We start from the raw sequence: 19656 nt of genomic DNA, 5'->3' as shown, positions 1-19656 counted from the left end.
TATCCAAAATCTTTTCTCTTTTTTCCTGTTGTAATCTTCTCTTGAGTGCATTTTGTTGGATCAAAAAACCTCTCATAACAGCCTTACTTGCGTCCCATATAATTCTTTTCTCCACCGTAGAGTTCAAATTTATTTCAAAATAATCTTTCAGAGTTTTCTGGGCTTTCTTCACAAATTCCGCATCTCTAAAAAGAGAGTCATTCATCCTCCATCTGAAGGATCCAGTTGGTTGTAAGTTCATTACCATCTTAATAGCGTTATGGTCGGAGCAAGTCTTTGGGCAGATTTCCACCTTATTTATCTTTGGGGCCAGTTCTCTAGTGGTCCAGATTTGGTCAATTCTAGTCCAAGTCTTTTGGGCTTCAGAAAAGAAGGTTCCCTCTCTTTCCAGGGGATGTTTCGTTCTCCAAATGTCAATCAAATCCAAGTTATCAGTCATTTCAAAAAAGGTTTTCGGTAGTCTCCCATCTTTGGTAACTACCTGTCTTTGTGCCTTATCCATATTCGTTGAGACTACTCCGTTCATATCTCCCATTAGAATCACATTGTACTCCATATAATCCAACAATGTCTCATGCAGTCTTTTAAAAAATTCTGATTTTCCTTCATTGGGTGCGTATACGCCCACCATCAAATATTTCTGTCCATGATACTGTATTTCAATAGCCAAGTATCTTCCTTGCTCATCTTTAAAGACAAATTTTGGCGCCAGGCCTTCTTTAGCATAAATTACAACTCCTCTTTTTTTAACTTTGTCCGATGAGATAAATTCTTGTCCCAACTTTTTGTTAACTAAAATTTTTCTGTGAAGCCTGGTCACATGTGTTTCTTGCAAGCAAATCAAATCCACATGTTCTTTTTTTAATATGTGAAAAATGGATTTCCTCCTCCGAGAAATGTTCAAACCATTACAATTCCAACTCAAAAGCTGCAGAGACATGTTGTATTATTGTTATTCTGTTCCTCCCGTTGCTTCTGATAACTTGTCTTCTTCTGCTCCTGGTGGAGTCTTTCCATCCAAATTTAGATTTAGATTCAATATTGCCTCTGCTGTCTTCTTCCTTCTTTCCTCTAGTAGGTCTGCTGTCCCTTTCTGTAGGTCCTCCCCGCAGGCCTCCAAAAAACTGTCTCTGTCTTCCACTGATTTTATTTTAATCTTTCGTCCTTTGAAACTAAAGGAGAGTCCTTCTGGGAATTCCCACCTGAAGATGATATTATTTCTTCTCAGCAAGGTCACCAAGTCTTTATATCTGGCTCTGAGATCGAGCAAAAGTTTGGGGATGTCTTTAAAAATTTCAGCTCTCGATTGAGAAATTTCCAAAGGTTTGTGAAAATGCAGACCTAGGATCTTATCCCTCTCCTCCTTGGATCTTAATGTGATCAGACAATCTCTGGTTTTAATCTTTTTACTTGCTCTTCCCAGTCGGAAGGCACTCAAAATTTTTATTTCTTCCTTTTCTGGATCTAATTCCCAAAATTTCACAAACTCTTGTGACAGGTAGTCCCGCAGGCTCTCCTTCTCAATTTCAGGCAGACCTCTAATCCTGAGATTTGCCTCTCGTTCTTTCAAGTCCAATAGAGAAAACTTAACCTTGTAGTCCTCCAGCTGTCTGGTCATCGATGGTAATTTCTCCTCCGTGGCAGCTGCGACCTGTCGAGCTTCTTCTGCAATCTTTCGCGTTTTATCGGAGTCGCCCAATAATTTCTCTATTGCAGCTGTATTTTGCCGGATGCTCAGCGTATTTTGATCTATTTTTGAAGATGCATCTGCAATCCCTCTGTTCGTTTCTAACACCTGATTTTTGATTTCTGCAATCTCCTTCTTCGTCCCTGACACCTCAGCTGTAAGTTTATCAATGGCCCCTTGTAGTTTTGAAAAGCCAGAACTTATCAGTTCATCTGTACTAGACATTCCTTTCCCTTTCTGCTGTAAGGCAATGCCTCCTGTAGGGTCTAGAGAGCCTCTTCTTCCTGGAAGAAAGGATTTGCCCGATCTTGTTGTCTTTTCCTGATAACTCTGGTAACTCTCTTTCTCAGCCATAAGCCAAGCTTTCCCACGGTCAGACTGCAGCTGCAGCTGGGCTTGTGGCACAGACAGTCCGATAAAAAATTGCAGTAAGATATTACAGTGGAAAATTACCAATAGACTTGTAACGATGTCAGTGCCCACTAGGGGGACTCTAAGATTCCACAATCAGAAGAAACAAAATGTCCTTTGGTTTACAGTCAAGACCGAATTGTATCATCAATCCTTTTGGCGACAGTTTTATGGTTCTAACACCTTTATAACAGTTTTATAGCACCTTTAACTCTCATTAGTCAAGCGCCGTCCACTATCCCCTTTATGAGGCTAGTATCTTCAAATTCGACAGCTCAGGACCTGGGAGTCAGAGCGATGTTTTTGTTACCGCAGCCTCTTTCTCCGGGGGATTTAGTCTTTCCCAAAATACTCCCCCTCCTTCCAGTTCTTGGGAGGTGGGTTGCAATCCTTTCTATGGCTTCAGAATAGCTTTTTCAATCTCTTGTTTTAGAATGTTAAAAGCATAGTCTTTACTTTCTACTATATACAAAGCGGAAGGCTGACTTCCTGTTTAGACCTTCCCGCCTCTGTTCCGATCATTCTTAAAGAAATTTAAAGTCCCGATTCTTTTCCAATTCAGGTTTTCCAAATTAAAGTCCTTCAAATTTACTGTAGTTTACTCACGATTATTCTGTTTTGTAATCCAAATTGTAACAAGAAGAGGTCGAACGCTTTTCTGATTGGCAGTGCGACGTCGCTCTGAGAAGGTAGCGATAGCCTCACAGCACCACGCCGGCCCCCCCTCCGTTCCCCGGGGCTATTTACGACCCGGAGACGATCTGGAGCTGCGCTTTCGGTGCCCGCTGAGTCCCACGGCCGTAGGCTTTCCCCGCCTGCGGTTTTATGGAGTTTCTGCGTCGTCGAAGCAGTAAAACCCCGTCCTTCTCAGAGCTTTTCCTCTGAGACATCAGAGGAAAGCAGCCATCTTCAGATCGCGTTCAGACCCGGAAGTCCTGTAGTCCAACAACATCTGGGGGCCCACAGGTTGAGAAAAGCTGATCTAAAGGGTCAGCCAGACCCTGAAGGGTTGGACAATAGCAGGCAGGAAGGAAAAAACTCTGGTAGAGCAAGGGAAATAAATAGAGGGAGGGGTGACAGAAAGAGTTGGGATCCTTTACCCCAGTATATAAGGGGAAAAAGATTATGTGAAAGGGGTGGAAGAAAAATAGGAAGGTGTTGGTGAGGTAGCAAGAGGGAGAGGAAGGTTGAGTAAGAAAAGAAAGATATTTTCCTCACACCATGGAATGGGACTTTTTGAGGAGTACCATGATTGAAGCTAGCTGGGTCCAAGCCAGGAGTAGACACTGGTGAGAGAAATAAAGGCATGTGCAAGACTCTGGATGGATAAAAAGTTGATGCAAAATGAAACAAAGCAGAGGCTGAATGTCAACAAAATGGAGACCTTGTGGGTGGGTAGTTGCCAAACCTGCGAAATGAACAGAAATTGTTCTACAGGGGGTCACATGCCCTTTGGAAAAACAGGTTTGTGGCTTTGGGGTGCTAACAGATCCATCACTGTCACTAGAGGCACAAGTTGTCTTGATGAGCTGGACTGTTTTTCATCTGCTTTAGCTCATTCACCAGCTATAGCTTTTGGACAGAAAAAGCCTACGCACTGTGCCCTTGTACTCTAGATTGGCTGCTTTTGAAGACTGTCTAGAAGTTGCAGCTCATATAAAATATGGCCACTTCGTTGTTGAGTGGATCTGCATATTTGGACCACATAAAACTAGTCCTGAAAGAATTGCACCACCTGCTTTTATTCTGCAGGACAAGATTCCAGGTGTTTTTAATGGTTTTTAAAGCCCTAAATAACTTGGGAACTGAATACATGGAAGAGTGCCTTCTCCTATATCACCCTGCCCAGAAATTACAATCTGCAGGGGAAGCGCTTTTGCTTGTCCCGCAGTAGAATGAAATCACTTATGCTGTTATCAGTCAAAGGGCCTTCTTTGCTGTGGCACCTCAACTGCGGAATGCCCTCTTCTCCAAGGAACATCTAGTTTTGACTCTACTGCGTTGTTGTTGTTTTTGCCATCAACTGAAAAACATATGTTTTCTCAGGAACATGGGGATGGTTAGTTTTGGTGGGTTAGTTTTATTCCTGTACTATTTCTGTCCTGGTGTTTCATATGCCTTTGTATTTACATGGTTGGATTGTTTTGTATTCTACTCTGTTTTAATGTAGCTCATTGTCAAGGAAGGGCGGACTAAAGCATGCCTAAATAAGTAATTAAAATCAGAAAAAGTATTTACTCTCTATCCAGCATGCCACTGCATTTGTTTGACTAGACTAGCCATGATCGCCTACTGTGTGGAGCTGGTCCAGCCAACCCTAATATGATACCTACCTAAATGTTGAGAAGATATTTTTTTAGGGTGTGGGGCTATAACACTAGAGAAATAGCATAAGAAAATGAATTAATTATGCACCATTTACACAACAGCAATATTCAAGATGGAAATATGCATTGCCATTGTGCGCAGAGTGTGGGGCCCAATCCTACATTCTATGCCTCAGTTAATATATATTCTGATACGAGAAATAAGTCATTCGCAATCTACTTCCTTATTGCAAAATAGGAATAATAGCGGTCGATCTGTTTCACAGGTTTGTTTTGAGGACAAGCAGGAAGAATACAGTACTAGGCATACTAGATGTGAAATATAATTTTTTAATAAACTCAGTTGTTTTGAGTGCTGAATACTGCTGACAAATTGTTCATAGATGACACCTTCCAGCCAGCTAAGTTTTGCCATCTAAAAAAGGGCTGTGAATCCAACATGAAAGAAGACTGTAAATCCTGCATGGGAAAATAACATGTCCAAGGGCAAAAGTAGACCCTTTCTTTGTAACTTCAGTTGTCCTATTAACATTTTCATATCATGCTTTTGATCTTTTTTTTCAGTCCCTTGTAGAGAATCAAAGAACAAATTTGTTGTGTACAAACCTGGCTCTAAAAATGCTATTAGATAATAGTAGTTGTGGTGCAGGAGCTATTTTTAACCATAAGCACTGAATGGAACGTGAGGAAGGAAGGGATCACTTATAGTCTTATACAAACTGATCTGTTGGTAGAAGCACACAGTAGCAGGGACGCGTGGCACAGCTTCTAGTCCTTCAACAGGAGGATTGGGCCCTGTCCATTGTCCATGCCACAGTGTATCACAAAGGATTGTGGGAATGGAGGAGCAGAATCTAGGCAGCTCCCTCCTTAGTAAGGACAGTGCTTTTTTTCTGGGAGTACTCAAGGGTACTCAGTACTAGCATCTTCCCCCCACCCCCCAAATGTTAAAAGTGTGGCACCTACTATAACAACTTCATGGTGACTACAGGCACCTTTTTTTCTTAAAAAGACAACAAACCCACTAAGGATATGCATGTTTCTCATAAATTCTACCTCTATTGCCTGTATTTATCTCATTATACTCTGCCAGCTTCATTTGTAGTGTTGCTGGGAACCTGATAAAGCTTTAAGTCCATCCCTCCGGAAAATGAATCTTGTGTAAAAAAAAACCCAACCATGTTGGTAACCTACCAACACTTCTTAATTAGCTGGTGTGATGATTGTGCTGCATGAGGTAATTCCGTTCTCTGGGGGTTGCCCTTTGTCATTTCAGTTCCTGATGAGCAATGGGTGCGTTTAATGTTGCTTCTCCATGGCAACGGTTCCCTGTGCGAGGGCTTTCATGGTTTTATTTTTATAGCAAACACCTTCCTTTATCAGTATGGAACATAACAGTTTGAGAGCTGGTGTAGTTCACAACACAGTTTTGGACTAGGATCTGAGAACTTTGATTCTGTAGCCCTTCCTGTTTCTGTGCAAGTCTTCTGCTCTCTCAGCAAGAAATAGTATTCTGGCTAATGGAGCTGTTGTGAGGATGAATGAAATAAGAAGCTATATAGAAACTTGCACAATATGCAGCACAGCCCCATTCATTTCAAAGAGGCTCATTTCCAATCCAAGTAGGCAATTGGGAAATGTTAGATTATTCCTGAAGTAATTTTGATGTGTGTATACTTGCGAGAGAGAGACCCACAAAATTTACTAATAAGGCAATACATTTGTGAACAGAAGATGACTGATGCTTATAGAATTTTCTGGAAGCAGGATATGTGTACAGAGTATTTCTCTGAAATCTCAATCTGTCCATTCAGTATTTAGAGGCAGTGACCTCAGAATTTAACCCATGAATGCAAAGTAATCTAATAAGGTTATGAATTAACTGGAGCTTCATTTGAAAGATACATGCTCATAGCTTCACACAAGCATATAATGAAGAAAAATAATAGAAACCTCTTAGATTCCAAGGATAGTAGGATTTTTTAAAAATGTGTTTCTCATTCTGTCTTGCCAGATTCAAGGTGGTTCTTTCAAAATTAGGTTCAGAAGCAATACAAACACAAGTGAGTGAGAAGATTACGGATTTTATTCCAAACAGCAAGCAATATATACGTTACCAAGTAGTGAGGCATCTGATCAAGGCTTGTATTTTAAAATGAGCTTAAAGATATATTTGCAAATGTTTATATGTTTCATGCCAGGCAGAAACCAGCTGGCTAAGTACTTTGGCAGTTGTTTATCTTCCTGCTCTCCTGAACAAGGGCCCCCGTGATTTATAGACCCTACATATTACAGAATACAATCAAGCTGCAAAAACACTAATTAAGAGTTGGTAAATAGTAAGATTTATTGTTCAACAGAAAATAATACCATGTGCCTCCCATCAGACTCTAGCCATATTTTCCTAAGGTTTAAGGTATACTGAGAGAGTTAAAGGGCAATAAATTTTGGGAAGAGCTAATGGGAAAAGCAGCTGGCTGGGAAAGGGGGGTGTAAACTGAAGAGGCTTCTTTTGAAGCTGTTTTTACAGGCAGCCAAAGGAGGAGCAAGGGGGCTGGGCTGAGGAAATATAAGTGCTGGCCATCAGGGCTGGAGTGGGCAGAACTTTGGTAACCATATACCACTGTGTCTATCATTTATTTGTCTGACAAATAAATTATTATTTTAATTTCTCTATTGCTGCGTTGAATATTTCATTCCAGCTAAGCGTTAACCACAAGCAGGGTGCTACAGTAGCACTTCGATCTACCCCTGGGAAGCCCTGAAGAAGTGGCGAGGTGAACCCCAGGTAGTCTCAGGTTTCACAAGCTTAGCACATAGCACAGAATCATAGCACTGTAGATTTGGAAGGGACCCTGAGGATCATCTAGTCCAACCCCCTGTAATGCAGGAATATGCAGCTGGTCCATACAGGGATCGAACCTGCAACCTTGGCGTTATCAGCACCATGGTCTAACCAACTGAGCTATCTCAGTTGTGCCCAAAAACCATCTAATTTATAGATGGCTGTGCCTTGTTCCGTGCAGTTACTGGCAGTGCAGGTTTAGCTATTAGCCACTCTGCTCTAAGTCAAAGATGATAAAAAGGCCCTCCACCAGACCATACATCAAAGGCAGCCATAAAATAATTTTTACAAGGGATAGAGAGGAAGTAAACAGAGGCCTGGAAGAGATAGATAAACAGAGGCCTGCAAGAGATGACTATGTCAGATCACTATCTCCTCGAAATCACAATTAATCTTCTGGAAAAGGTTGCCATTCCATGCCAGGAAACCTGATGTCTGTTGTAGGTACAGTTGTACTGAAATATACTGTTTTGGTGGTGGGCAAGAATCCCCTAAACTCTTGGGTGTCAGATCCTCCCAATAATTTCTAAATTTAGTAAAAGTTGGAATTTATCAAGATCAGCTTCTTAGAGCTAGTTGGAATAACAAAGGGTGATGATGGCTGAGCCAACAACCCATTAAGAGATAGCAGATACTAAAGGTCAGAGTTTTAGGAGGAAGGAGCAGAATTGCAGTGGGTCTGTGTTCCCTTTAGGTAAGTATCGTTTAGGATAAAGTATCCCTTTTGCAAGCTGGGGGAGTGGGGCAGAATACAAAGTGATCCCGCTGTTTTAGTCTGCACTGCAGCGATGGTCAGATGTTATGTTTTAGGTCTCTTGGAAGCCAAGACTGTGGCAATGAGAGGAACAAGACCCTCTTGGGGTGTTAATATACAACACAGGTTGTATATATGTATAAGTAAACCATATATCCTAAAGGGAACACAGACCCTGGTAAATGTACCTGCAACCCCTGGAATCTTGCACTGCTTATAGAAATTGGGGTGGTGTGTAACAATACAAAGAATGATAACAATATTTGGGCACCCAAATTGTTTAAAGAAATGGTAGTTGGGACTTCAAGATACTCTGTTTGCCAGTGCATAGCATGATTGATTTTGAATATTTGTTTTGTCTCTGTGTAGGAACTAGCTTAAAAGTTAAGCTGCCAAGTGACCATATCAGACTCTTTCTTGGTGATGGGGTACCAAGGAACCTTTTTAATTGTATTCATAGCTCACTAGCCCATCAGGCTCCAACCTTCTCTTTTCCTCTACTTCTTCAGGTTTGAAATCCAGTAAGTTCTTGAAACATTGCGGCTCATTATTGCTAGTGACCTGAAAGCTGGAACTTCCAATGACTTTTCTCAATGACTTGCTTGGCATCATTGCTGTATTTCAGAAACACAACAACATGCTGAACATAAAAGCCAACAGAATGCCAAAGTCAAGGATGAATGGAGAGGTCATCATGGTTGGTCTAGCAGCAAAGTCTGGCAAGCAGTATCAGGGCCAGCATAATCTAGTCTCAAATGTGCCAAACCTGAAAGTACATGCAAACAACAAATGACAAACATGGAAAAGCAAGTTTCCAAAGCAAGTTGAACACACAAAATACACAGTACATCTGTGTACTATATTACATTTCTACCATTTGAAATGATATTACTTCCCTTTTACTGGTGCGGAACACTGAGGTACAGCGATATGTAGCTGGCCACAGATCAGTTAGTGAATCCATTACATAGATTCTTACATATAAATAACAGTTAAGGAATAAAGAGAGTGCCTCTGAGTATATGCTGAGTGTTCCCCCTCTCCTGAGATAGCAACTGATAACAACTGAGATAGCTCAGTTGGTTAGACCATGGTGCTGATAACGCCAAGGTTGCAGGTTCGATCCCTGTATGGACCAGCTGCATATTCCTGCATTACAGGGGGTTGGACTAGATGATCCTCAGGGTCCCTTCCAACTCTACAGTGCTATGTGCTATGATTCCTCTGAGCAACTGAAGCTACCCCCTTTCTCTCTTCTCCTGCCTTATAATTAAGAAGCATGACCTACTGTACGGTTGGGGAATCTGTGTCTCCCTGGAAGTTGCTGGACTACAATTTGCATCATTCTTGACCAGTGTTCATGCTGGCTGGGGCTGATGGGAGTTTGACTCCAGCAACATTTGGAGGACCTCTCTGGTCTCCCCTAGTGACTACAAAGTGGTTGCACATTTTCCATACAGATTAAAATCCCACCACCTATCTCTTTCTGTGGCTCCTCCCTCATTTTTCATTCAGCAACTATTCATATAAACTCTCTCCCTGTCTCTTAAGCAACACCTATTTTCTGTTCTCAGTTCCAGTGCAGAGCAACTTTCCCTCAGCACCAAATAACTGCAGCAGTCTCTGGCCTTCTCACATATGTAGAATCAGACTTTCTAGTACAAGGGGTGAGCCTGTGGTCTTTTCCCTCAGCAAATAAATCATCTCCTGGATTTTTCTTCTTCCTGCACTTGTTGTCCTCATTCTATCATTGAATCCAGAGCAGGTTTCTCTTGCATTTCATGTATTTGATGAAGTAGAAGTCCATGAAAACTTATGCCATTATAATTATTCCTTTAAAATGCCACAACAGATTAACATGGCAGTTCACTCCGGAAATTAGATATGTAAGTGATAGGAAGACAGGATATAACTATTCTATTAAACAATTGGTAAATGGTATCAAAACATTTTCCTCTCGCCTCCATATTGTGTTTTCACTTATTCAGAACTCTGCAGTAAGATAAGCTAACTCGTCGTTCAGACCATGTGATTCTGTTTTTAAAATAAGGGGGTGGAAGGAAGGTTGATAGGTATCTACTGTTAGATCTTTGAGTTATCCGGAACAGGTCAACAAGGGTTCTCACTACCAATTGTTTAATAATAACAATGACAAAGGAGCTTCTCCCTGCTTCTAAATTAGGCATCTGAGAGGATGAAAGCATGGGATGAAGAATCAGGAATGGATTTGTGTGACATGACTGTGAGCTCCATTCTGGCATTGAGAACATAATTCTATGAGTACAGCCGTACCTTGGCTCCCGAATGCCTTGGGAGTTGAACGCTCAAGCTCCCAAATGATCAAAAACTGGAAGTGAGTGTTCCAGTTTTCAAACGTTCTTTTGGAAGCTGAACATCTGATGGGACTTCCTGCAGCCAATCAGAAGCCGCGCTTTGGAAGTCAAACGTTTTGGAAGTCGAACGGATTTCCAGAATGGATTCTGTTCGATTTCTGAGGTACAACTGTACTTTGTGCTTCTTCTCTGCCACTATTTTCCAGCTGGCTCTGGTTGGTAGATATTGCAAGTTTGAAGTCTGCTCACCCCTACCTTTAATCTTGTCCACTCTAATATCTAGCACAAACTTATTGTTCTTATTACTGATCTTTACCACCATATCTGTTTCTGTCAAATTCCAGTTTATCCAAGCTTTTGCTCTTGCAGACCTACCACCCTAAACTGTCCAAAGAGTTCCTCCAATAGACAACTCTGGCCATCCTATTTTGTTGCCTCTTATACCTAATATGCCTGTGTTGGGTTGTCAAGCCTGTTGGCCTTCAAATGTTGTTAGACGCCAGCTCCCATCAGTCCCAGCCAGCATAGTTAGGGGTAATGGGAATTGTATTTTAGTAACACCTGAATGTTAGCCACATCTGACCAATGTGCCCTTCCTCTCATCCTTCTGATGCCTCCTACCTCTTCCACAAAGTCCTTGGTTCAGCCCCTTATCCCTCATTTCCAGCTGAAATTAAGCCTTAGTCTATGCAACTGCATTTCCACATATCTGGCATTCCCTCCTCTCTCCCTGTTATATCCTTCTCTGTTGAACTTTGGGGCCATGTGCATTGATGGTGCAGTAATAAAAATTAACAGTGACAAAATAATAATGTCCTTTCCAGCATTGAGCAGCTGTTAAGAGTAGATATGGATTGCTTTTCCCTTCTGGGATATATGCCTTTCACAATATTAGTAAGTACTTCTGAATACAAAACTGAGAACAAATTTTCTTACTGAATTACAACGAACAGTTACGTTGAGTGTTACCTTGTGTGAACTGAAGTACTGCATAACAAACAAGGATATTATACTCTCAGATGACAGGATGAAAGGACATTAGTGAAATCAATATTCCATTAGAGATGCAGAGTCCATTAACAGTATGTCAATATGACAGATTATTTTCCATCAATGCTGACATCACAGTCCTATATACATTTTCCTGGATCTCCATGAGATAACTGTTCCCTTCACTTAGACCTGTTATTATGGTGTCTCCTGGAGAGGTGCACTATGCATTCCATGGATAGTTAATCTTTTTCCATCTGAGGACTGCACTGAAAGTCAACCACCTTCCAAGGGTTAAATTCCAGAGGTGGGAATGGCCAATACACTCCCAATGCCAACAAACCCACACATGCCGTCTACACACTCACCACACATGCAGAAATAGTTCTCTCACTCACTTACATACACACGCCACTCTCATTTTAGCTTTCCCTCTCTCTCTGAAGAGCCATGGGAGGAAGATGAAATGCTTGGTAGTTTATTGTTTAACTCTTATGAATAAACCATGACCTTTGATTTGAACAACACACTAAGCCAAACCATAACTTAGTGCAGTGCAGCAACAAAACTTGCTACAATATGCTCACAAACAAAGTGGCTGAAATACGTTCACATGCTCACTCTATCCCATGGTTCCAGGTCAGACCATAGTCTGACCTGGAATAAGACAGAGACCTATCTTCTCTTTACTGAAAGAAACAGAAGCTTTCTTACATGATCACACTGCTCCCCCCCCGTCATCAGGCCTCCACTCACCACAACCAGACAACGCTGCCATGACCAGTCACTGCCCTGTGCTAAATGTGTTACTCGACACTCAGCTCACATCCATGTTGCCGTTCTTGATTCCACACAATACAATGTTGTCTGTTGTGGATGGGAGCTAAGTAGCACATAGACTACTGTGCAAAAGTGCTGCTTGATGCAGCGCTTTTATTTATCTACTTTGCAAAAGTGCTGCTTGATGAGGCACTTTTATTGACCTGTTCACACAAATATTTAGCTTATGTCTGCACACAAAGATGAATGCACTGCAAGTTATACCACACCATACTCTGAAGGAGCAGAGGAAGTACAGTTACAGATTCACATACTCACACAGAAAGATTTTTAAAAACCAATCATGGCTTTCTATGGCATACACGGCCTTTTATGGCACATTACATCACCCAACATCTTGGGCATGTGTATTGTCTTCAGGCAGTCAGATTGGCACTGATTGGAACAGTTTCCCCAATTTTGGCGTAGCTATTTCAAACTGGGTGATGGTATCTTCAGATGTATCCTAAGCAGTTCTGTTTGGATACTTAAAACCAACTTGGATGAAGTCACACTGAAGTAATGTTTCAGTCCACCATCTTGATTCAAAATGGCACCTGGTATCCAAATGTAGATGAAGATTGCCACCTTACCTTTGGGAGCCCTTGTGCTGGCACAGGTTGGAACCATCATGCCAGATTGGGATGGTTCTTTAGAGCCATACAAATTGGTATAATTTGGTTCCGTCACAACAAATTTGGCCCAGTCCCACCAAATGAGGTGATGATATCTTCAGAGGCATCCAAGTTGGACCCATCATGTCAAAAATTGGGCAAAGTCATGCCAAAGTCACATTTTGAACTGCCATCTTTATTCAAAATGGCAGCCGGCATCACAACATTGATGAAACTAGTGCCTCTACCTCAGGAACTTTCATGCCAAGTTTAGAGAGGGATCCGAATGCAAAGACAGCAGACAGAAACAAACCATTTGCCAAAATATAAAGATTAGAAAAATGAACATATATGTTAGCGTGAAGCATAATGTCAACTCATGATGAACTTGCAGGTGCACAACCCATTTCTTTTTCGCCATTTGGTCTCAAGCTGTTCCATTTTATCTGTTTGCTTACATATAGACAGATGGCTTTTCTAACCTTCTCACTGGGATTCAGCTCATTAATTCATCCCATTTCTGTTGATTTGCTTTGTTAATAAAACAAGCAATAAGCACTAAGTTCAGACTCCTTGGTTCTGCCATGATTCTCATCAAATTCCTCCCTTAGGACTGCTCTGTCTACTGCCCAGATACTGCATTTCCATAGAGAGCAATTGCCCTTGCCTGTATATCCCAGTGCAGTACAGTGTCACCAGTTTTAGCAATTCAGCAGAACAATCTTAACCCTTTCCCAACTGAAATTAACATTGTTTTCAAGATGGTTTCCTATATAAGAGGTCTAAAGTTGCATTTCTAGCTGAGGTTTGGCCTTTATCTGGCTTGCTTTGGAGATTTATTTTGTTTTCAAAACTATGATGTAGGTTAACAAAACATTTACATATGCTATTTACCAAAATTTAACAAAAGGGAAAAAACCCCAAAATGTTTACATATGTAACATGTATTTCTGTATAAAAGTCATCGCTCCATGCATATTATATGACCTTTAAAAATGGTCATTGCTATGTGGCAATACACATGTTATGATTCATGTGGAGCAATTTCCCACATCAGTCTTGATATTTCTCTGTCTTTCAAATACAGGACATACAGCAATAATTCAGCTATATGAACAATCTATCCAGTAATATTCAACCTTTGTAGAAGCAGGATGCACTTCCAATTACAGCATGTAACATGGGACTACTTTTACTGTTGTAAACTTACATGTATATATTAGAGCCTAGAGACAAAAAGGGCTCCTGTCATGGGTGGAGCAGAGGGGGGCAGCTGACTCCCCGGAACAAGTAAAACAATAGAAATACTTAACTAACTGACCAATCACGTTGGTTCTGTCCCGCTAACAAAAGTCCTGGTTAAGCCCATGTCTCCTGTATATTTTAGAAGTTACATAGAAGAAACATCTTGGCGTTTCTCCTTGAAGTGAAAAGTGGTATATTAATTTCTTTAAGAATAAAAACAAGAATAAGAATCTGTTGTGCAGGCCCAGGGGCAGTGCATCCTGTTTTGCCATTTTCTTAAAAGAAGAAACTTCATTAATTTTTGAAATAAGGACAAAATATGAACAACATGAAAGATGCTGTTACAAGGGGGGGGGGGGAGATAGAATGGATAAGAGGGAAGGGAAGAAAAGGGAAAATAATATCCTAAATTCATGTAATACATCTTTTATAATCACAATCTAAGGCATCAAGAAATCAGTTTGCCCTAATCTTCTAAAATACACCCTCTCCATCTTCCCCCCTCACTCCCCTTCCCCAATGCTGCAGTGTCTCTCTGTCTCCCGAGTTGGCCTAAGAAGGGGCTTCTGCCTTTGCTATGGCTGTCGGCACCACAAGCCGGCCTTCTTTTTTGCCTTCACACCTAGTGATGCAGGGATACATTTTTTATTTATTCATACATTTACAAATTATTTTTGTGCATATATATAGAGAGAAAGAGAGATCAAGAACAAGAGAGCTAGAGGGACAGCATCTTTATTTAAATGTTCTGCTTTTTCACGTCATCTCTCGCTATATTTGGAGTAGATTCTATTTTTAAGTATATGTGGTTGGAACCCATCCCTTATTTCTGTGAGGAAGCTCTTCAGATCAGAAATCTTTTGAACGCACAGTAGAAGTGTTCTGCCAAAAGTAGGGATTCTTTTCCAGATTCGTACACAATTAACATTGATGCGGTGAAGGATAAAGATAAAGCTAAGAGAAACTATAGAGCAAGATTAATTATGCTTATGTCCCTTCTGTTTTTTTGAGAACCCCTCAGAGAATGACAACAGACAGACCCTTAAAGATGGAGCTCACTGATACGCAACACCTTTGGTCTGTGATAAGGTTCTGTCTTATATACTATTATGTCCACATTGATCACACCTGCTGTATGGATTATACTTCAGTGACCCTGACATACCAAGTTCAAACATTCTTGCAAGCGTGAAGGATTGCTTTATATATGGCAAGTGGCCAACACAGATAACTTCTAAAACTATCCAGATATCCTCTACCAGGTGATACCATGAGACACAACCTGTACCATTTCAGCTAACTTTTAGAGAATAATATGTGAGAAAAACATAATTAACTACTATTAATACATAAGATATAATATTCATAAGTTGAATAGCTCGTTCACTGCTAGCACTCTTTCATCAGGTACTGATGAGATGGCGGCAGGGGGAGAATTTCCTTTGAGGTCCAAACTCCCTTACTTGAGTACCGTTACTTTTAGGAGCCCAACAGTATCTGTTGCAGGAGGCTGTTGAGTTTCCCTGTTAGCTAGTTTTAACTTAAAATTGATCACACTTACTTATTGATTAAAACTTGTAGTCATGATAGCATTTTCTCCCAAGATACTTGTTAAAGAAGTTATAGTGTAAATCATTTACAAGAAAATCCAGCTCCTAAAAAGTCAGAGTTGTTTTCAGCATAGCACTACGTTGAGCATTCCATCAGAACATGGATTTCTCACAGCAGAACATTCTCCTCATCTCCCTCTGTGCCTTCCTGGTCTGTTCTGGGGCTTTCCCCAGATGTATGCAAGGCTCACTTTGGGGGAGGAGGTGGGGATGAATCCCCTTGTGCTACCACAAAAAATAATTAAATACTGCCCTCGGTTTTTCATTGACAAACAAAAAGCTGCTTTGGTGTGATGTGCTTTGTTAGTCAGTGTACAGTGGCAGGTAGTTCCGCTGATTACAGTCCCATGCCTAGGAAGCATGGGTCTGAGCAGTTTTCCCCTTGACCTGCACTTTCTAGGCTTGATCCATGTGGTTTTGCCCTTGCTCTGCTCCAGTGTGGTGTAGTGGTTAAGAGCGGTAGTCTCGTAATCTGGGAAACCGGGTTCGAGTCTCCGCTCTTCCACATGCAGCTGCTGGGTGACCTTGGGCCAGTCACACTTCTTTGAAGTCTCTCAGCCTCACTCACCTCACAGAGTGTTTGTTGTGGGGGAGGAAGGGAAAGGAGAATGTTAGCCGCTTTGAGACTTCTTAAAGGGAGTGAAAGGCGGGATATCAAATCCAAACTCTTCTTCTTCTTCTTCTTTCTCAGGGAAAACCTGCTCTTTAGCTCTAAATTGGAACAAATCACAGTCCACAGAAAACCAGAATTTCTGTTTGCTCTGATTGTGTGCTGAAGAGCAGTTTTTCCTGGGGTAAAGCAGTGGGCAAGAGGAAGTATGGATAAGTTGTAGCTTTAGCAAAAGTAAACTATATAAACCAATGTCTGAATTATTCTGTCAATGGAGTGACTGCCCAAGTGTCTACAGTGGGGGGTTGTCAACCTGGTCCCTACTGCCCACTAGTGGACGTTTCAGGATTCTAGGTGGGAGGTAAGGGGTTCTACAGCACAAGCTGAATCCTCCTTCCATCGAACACTGGTGGGCAGTAAGGAAATTTTACCATCAAGAAAGATGCATTAGTGGGCGGTAGGTATAAAAAGGTTGACTACCCCTGGTCTACAGTATATTCTTGGTTCTATTGAGGCATCTGATCAAGGCCTGTATTTTAAAATGAGCTTAAAGATATATTTGCAAATGTTTGTATGTTTCATGCCAGGCAAAAAAGCAGCTGGCTAAGTACTTTGGCAGTTGTTTATCCTCTTGAACAGCCCCCCCCCCTGATTTATAGCAGTACCTCAAAGTTGTAAAAGGAAATTACAGGCTGGGAGCAAAGGTCATACTGACCATACAAATTACAGAATACAATCAAGCTGCAAAAACACTAATTAAGAGTTGGTAAATAGTAAGATTTATTGTTTAACAGAAGACTCGAGCAATATTTTCCTAAGGTTAAAGGGCAAGAGCTAATGGGAACAGCAGCTGGCTGGGGAAAGGGAGTTGTAAATTGAAGAGGTTGCTTTTGAAACTGTTATTACTAAGTTCCTTTTCTTCTAAAAATCTATCTATGTTATGTATGAAATATATTGGCTTAATGTAATTATGCAAAGGATTTAGAAAGTAAGAAATGTTAGATTCTTATGTTAGATTCTTATTTCATTGATGGTGTGTAAGAAGGTGAACCCAAGATCTCTGTTACCATGAGCCATCTGTTTTAGCCATCTGTTTTGGAGTGAAGGAGCAATAGGGCAATAGGGCAAAAGGTGATCGGGTAATTAAGGTGCCTTGTCGAGGCAAATGTAAGATATATGACTACTTGTCTGCCATTTATGGATAGAAGGAAATATAGCTCTTTGTCTCCCATAAAAGGTAATAGGAAATGGGTGTATCTTTTATGATTGGTTCTAGCAAACAGCCCATAGGAATTTCAACCAGGCTGATTGGACAGAGGCAGCCAAAGGAGGAGCAAGGGGGCTGGGCTGAGGAAATATAAGTGCTGGCCATCAGGGCTGGAGTGTGCAGAGCTTTGGTAACCATATACCACTGTGCCTATCATTTATTTGTCTGACAAATAAATTATTATTTTAATTTCTCTATTGCTGCGTTGAATATTTCATTCCAGCTAAGCGTTAACCACAAGCAGGGTGCTACGCTATGATCAAGGCTAAAATGAGACTGAAAATTAATTTGTTCAGGAATATTAGAGGATCACATTTGACCTGTTTACAAGGCTTTGGGAAGTGGTAAAAGGCATTGTAAAGCAATGAAGATTATCTTTGCCCATGGAATTAAAACATAATAATTCATTTCTATGCCCCAAGAAGCTGAGATAGATAAATCCTAAGCGCCACTACATAAAGGATGCTGGTTGTCTGTTCTTAGACTAATCCTGACAAATGTCTGTTGGCTGAAGTAGTGAGGGAAAGCTTTTTATTTGCGCAGTAGATTAAAACAGAAGCCCCTTTGTCAAGAACCAAATTGTTCGGAGTGTCTTGAAATACAACAAATGCCTCCCCCTGAACTGGGGGAGCTGATGTGTCTTCAAGTGTTCCCTTGAGCTGGGACAAGTCCACATTTTCTGGGTCATGTGGCCAGTAGGGAGGTATGACCCAACACAGATCCTTTGTAGACGCATCTGGTGATATATAGGGCCAGCAGTGAACATTTGTAATGCACACAATAAACAGGTATTTGAGTTCATGTGTAAAGCATATAATGTGTGAAGAGCCTATTGTTTTATAGCAGATTTAGTCACATTAAATAACTGTTGTTTACAGGTCTAGTTTACAGCTGATGGGTATCAAACCATTGGTGAGTTAGGAACTTTCCCTGCATGCGAAGACAGGCTCTGGCAGATTGAGCAGATGAGACCAATAGTGGATCCAGTGGTCAAGTAGGCAGTTTTGGCATGTGGTGTAGAGGGAAATGTGGGACAGATAGGACTTGTCAACCTGGGAAGGTAGCCGATCTAGGAGAAGGAAAACCTTTGCTGCCTTGCAGGAATTGGATAAAATAATTGCATTGACTATCTGTAGTTTTCTGGCAAGTCTTCAAGAAACCTAATATTGATTTTAAAAGCCCACGGTAGCTTGGATTTGTTTTTCTTTTCTCCTTTTGTTTTCTATAATGCATGCTCTTATTAAAAGATCCCAGGATTAAGGAACTCACAAATAACCTTCTGGCCAGGTTTCCGGAAACTGGTAATGAAAGACTGCTGGCATATGTAATGCTAGATATGACATATGAGACTATTAAATTTTATAAATAATTAAACACAAAGCTTGTTACATGCAGTAATAAATAAAAAACGAAACATGAAGGTAGGATGTGTTATGACAAGGAAAGTGAGGAAGGAAGATCTGTTTTTTGTCTTTCTTCTAATTGCCACATCACTATTCTTTAAATAGCATGTGCCTTAGCATGATACCATTTAGCTTGATTTTATTTATCAATCAGGAATGAGTATTGCATTAGGAAAAATAAGTAAAAAAAAAATGGTTTTGATACATATTATTGATAGAAAAGCATGCACAGAGCGAGAAGCACAAAATTAGTGCTTCCATTTCTAAAATTGTCTGGAACATAGACAATTTAGTAGTGGAGATTCTAAATTAATTGCACAGTTCTTACAGAAGCAGAAAACCAACGGTAAGCAGAAAAATGTGTTTTCTAGGTGCTCAGCATATGTTGCTATGTTGGCATTTTAGTTTTTAATAAAAGAGCATTGCTTGGTGGGCTGTTTTCAAAATAAAGCCTATGTAGCAAATTTGCACGAGCTTCAGATGGATTCCAAAATGTACATGGACTGGATTTTGCATGTACCATCTCTTCCATTTTACTTGCTGGTCATCTGAGGGATAATGGGCAGGGATTCACTCCCAGAATTTTTTGGGGGGATTGGGACGAATCAAAAATATTTTAAAAATAATTTGAAAGCTTGAATACTTTTACCAGGAGAGTAAAGCCCAATAAGTGCTGCATGTATACATATCAGTGGTATACAGCTAACAATGGGCAAATGTCGTCCCAAAAGGGGGGAAAAG

At 40.8% G+C, this 19656-nt stretch overlaps 1 protein-coding gene and 1 long non-coding RNA gene across 20 annotated transcripts in view; both read left to right on the top strand.

Moving 5' to 3' along the window:
* Nucleotides 1–19656, top strand: part of BICD1 (BICD cargo adaptor 1) — a 130924-nt gene that overhangs the window by 31035 nt on the left and 80233 nt on the right. The gene's annotated exons all lie outside the window — the stretch shown is intronic.
* On the top strand, nucleotides 6715–17705 carry LOC310658998. The gene is made up of 2 exons (XR_014502582.1): nucleotides 6715–6834; nucleotides 17065–17705. It is a non-coding gene; the product is annotated as an uncharacterized lncRNA (long non-coding RNA).

The sequence above is a fragment of the Podarcis tiliguerta genome (genome assembly GCF_965153285.1).
Source record: "Podarcis tiliguerta genome assembly, chromosome: 10".
NCBI classification, from domain to species: Eukaryota; Metazoa; Chordata; class Lepidosauria; order Squamata; family Lacertidae; genus Podarcis; species Podarcis tiliguerta.
Note: the sequence above shows the minus strand (reverse complement) of the source record. Positions and strands in the feature narration are given on the sequence as shown.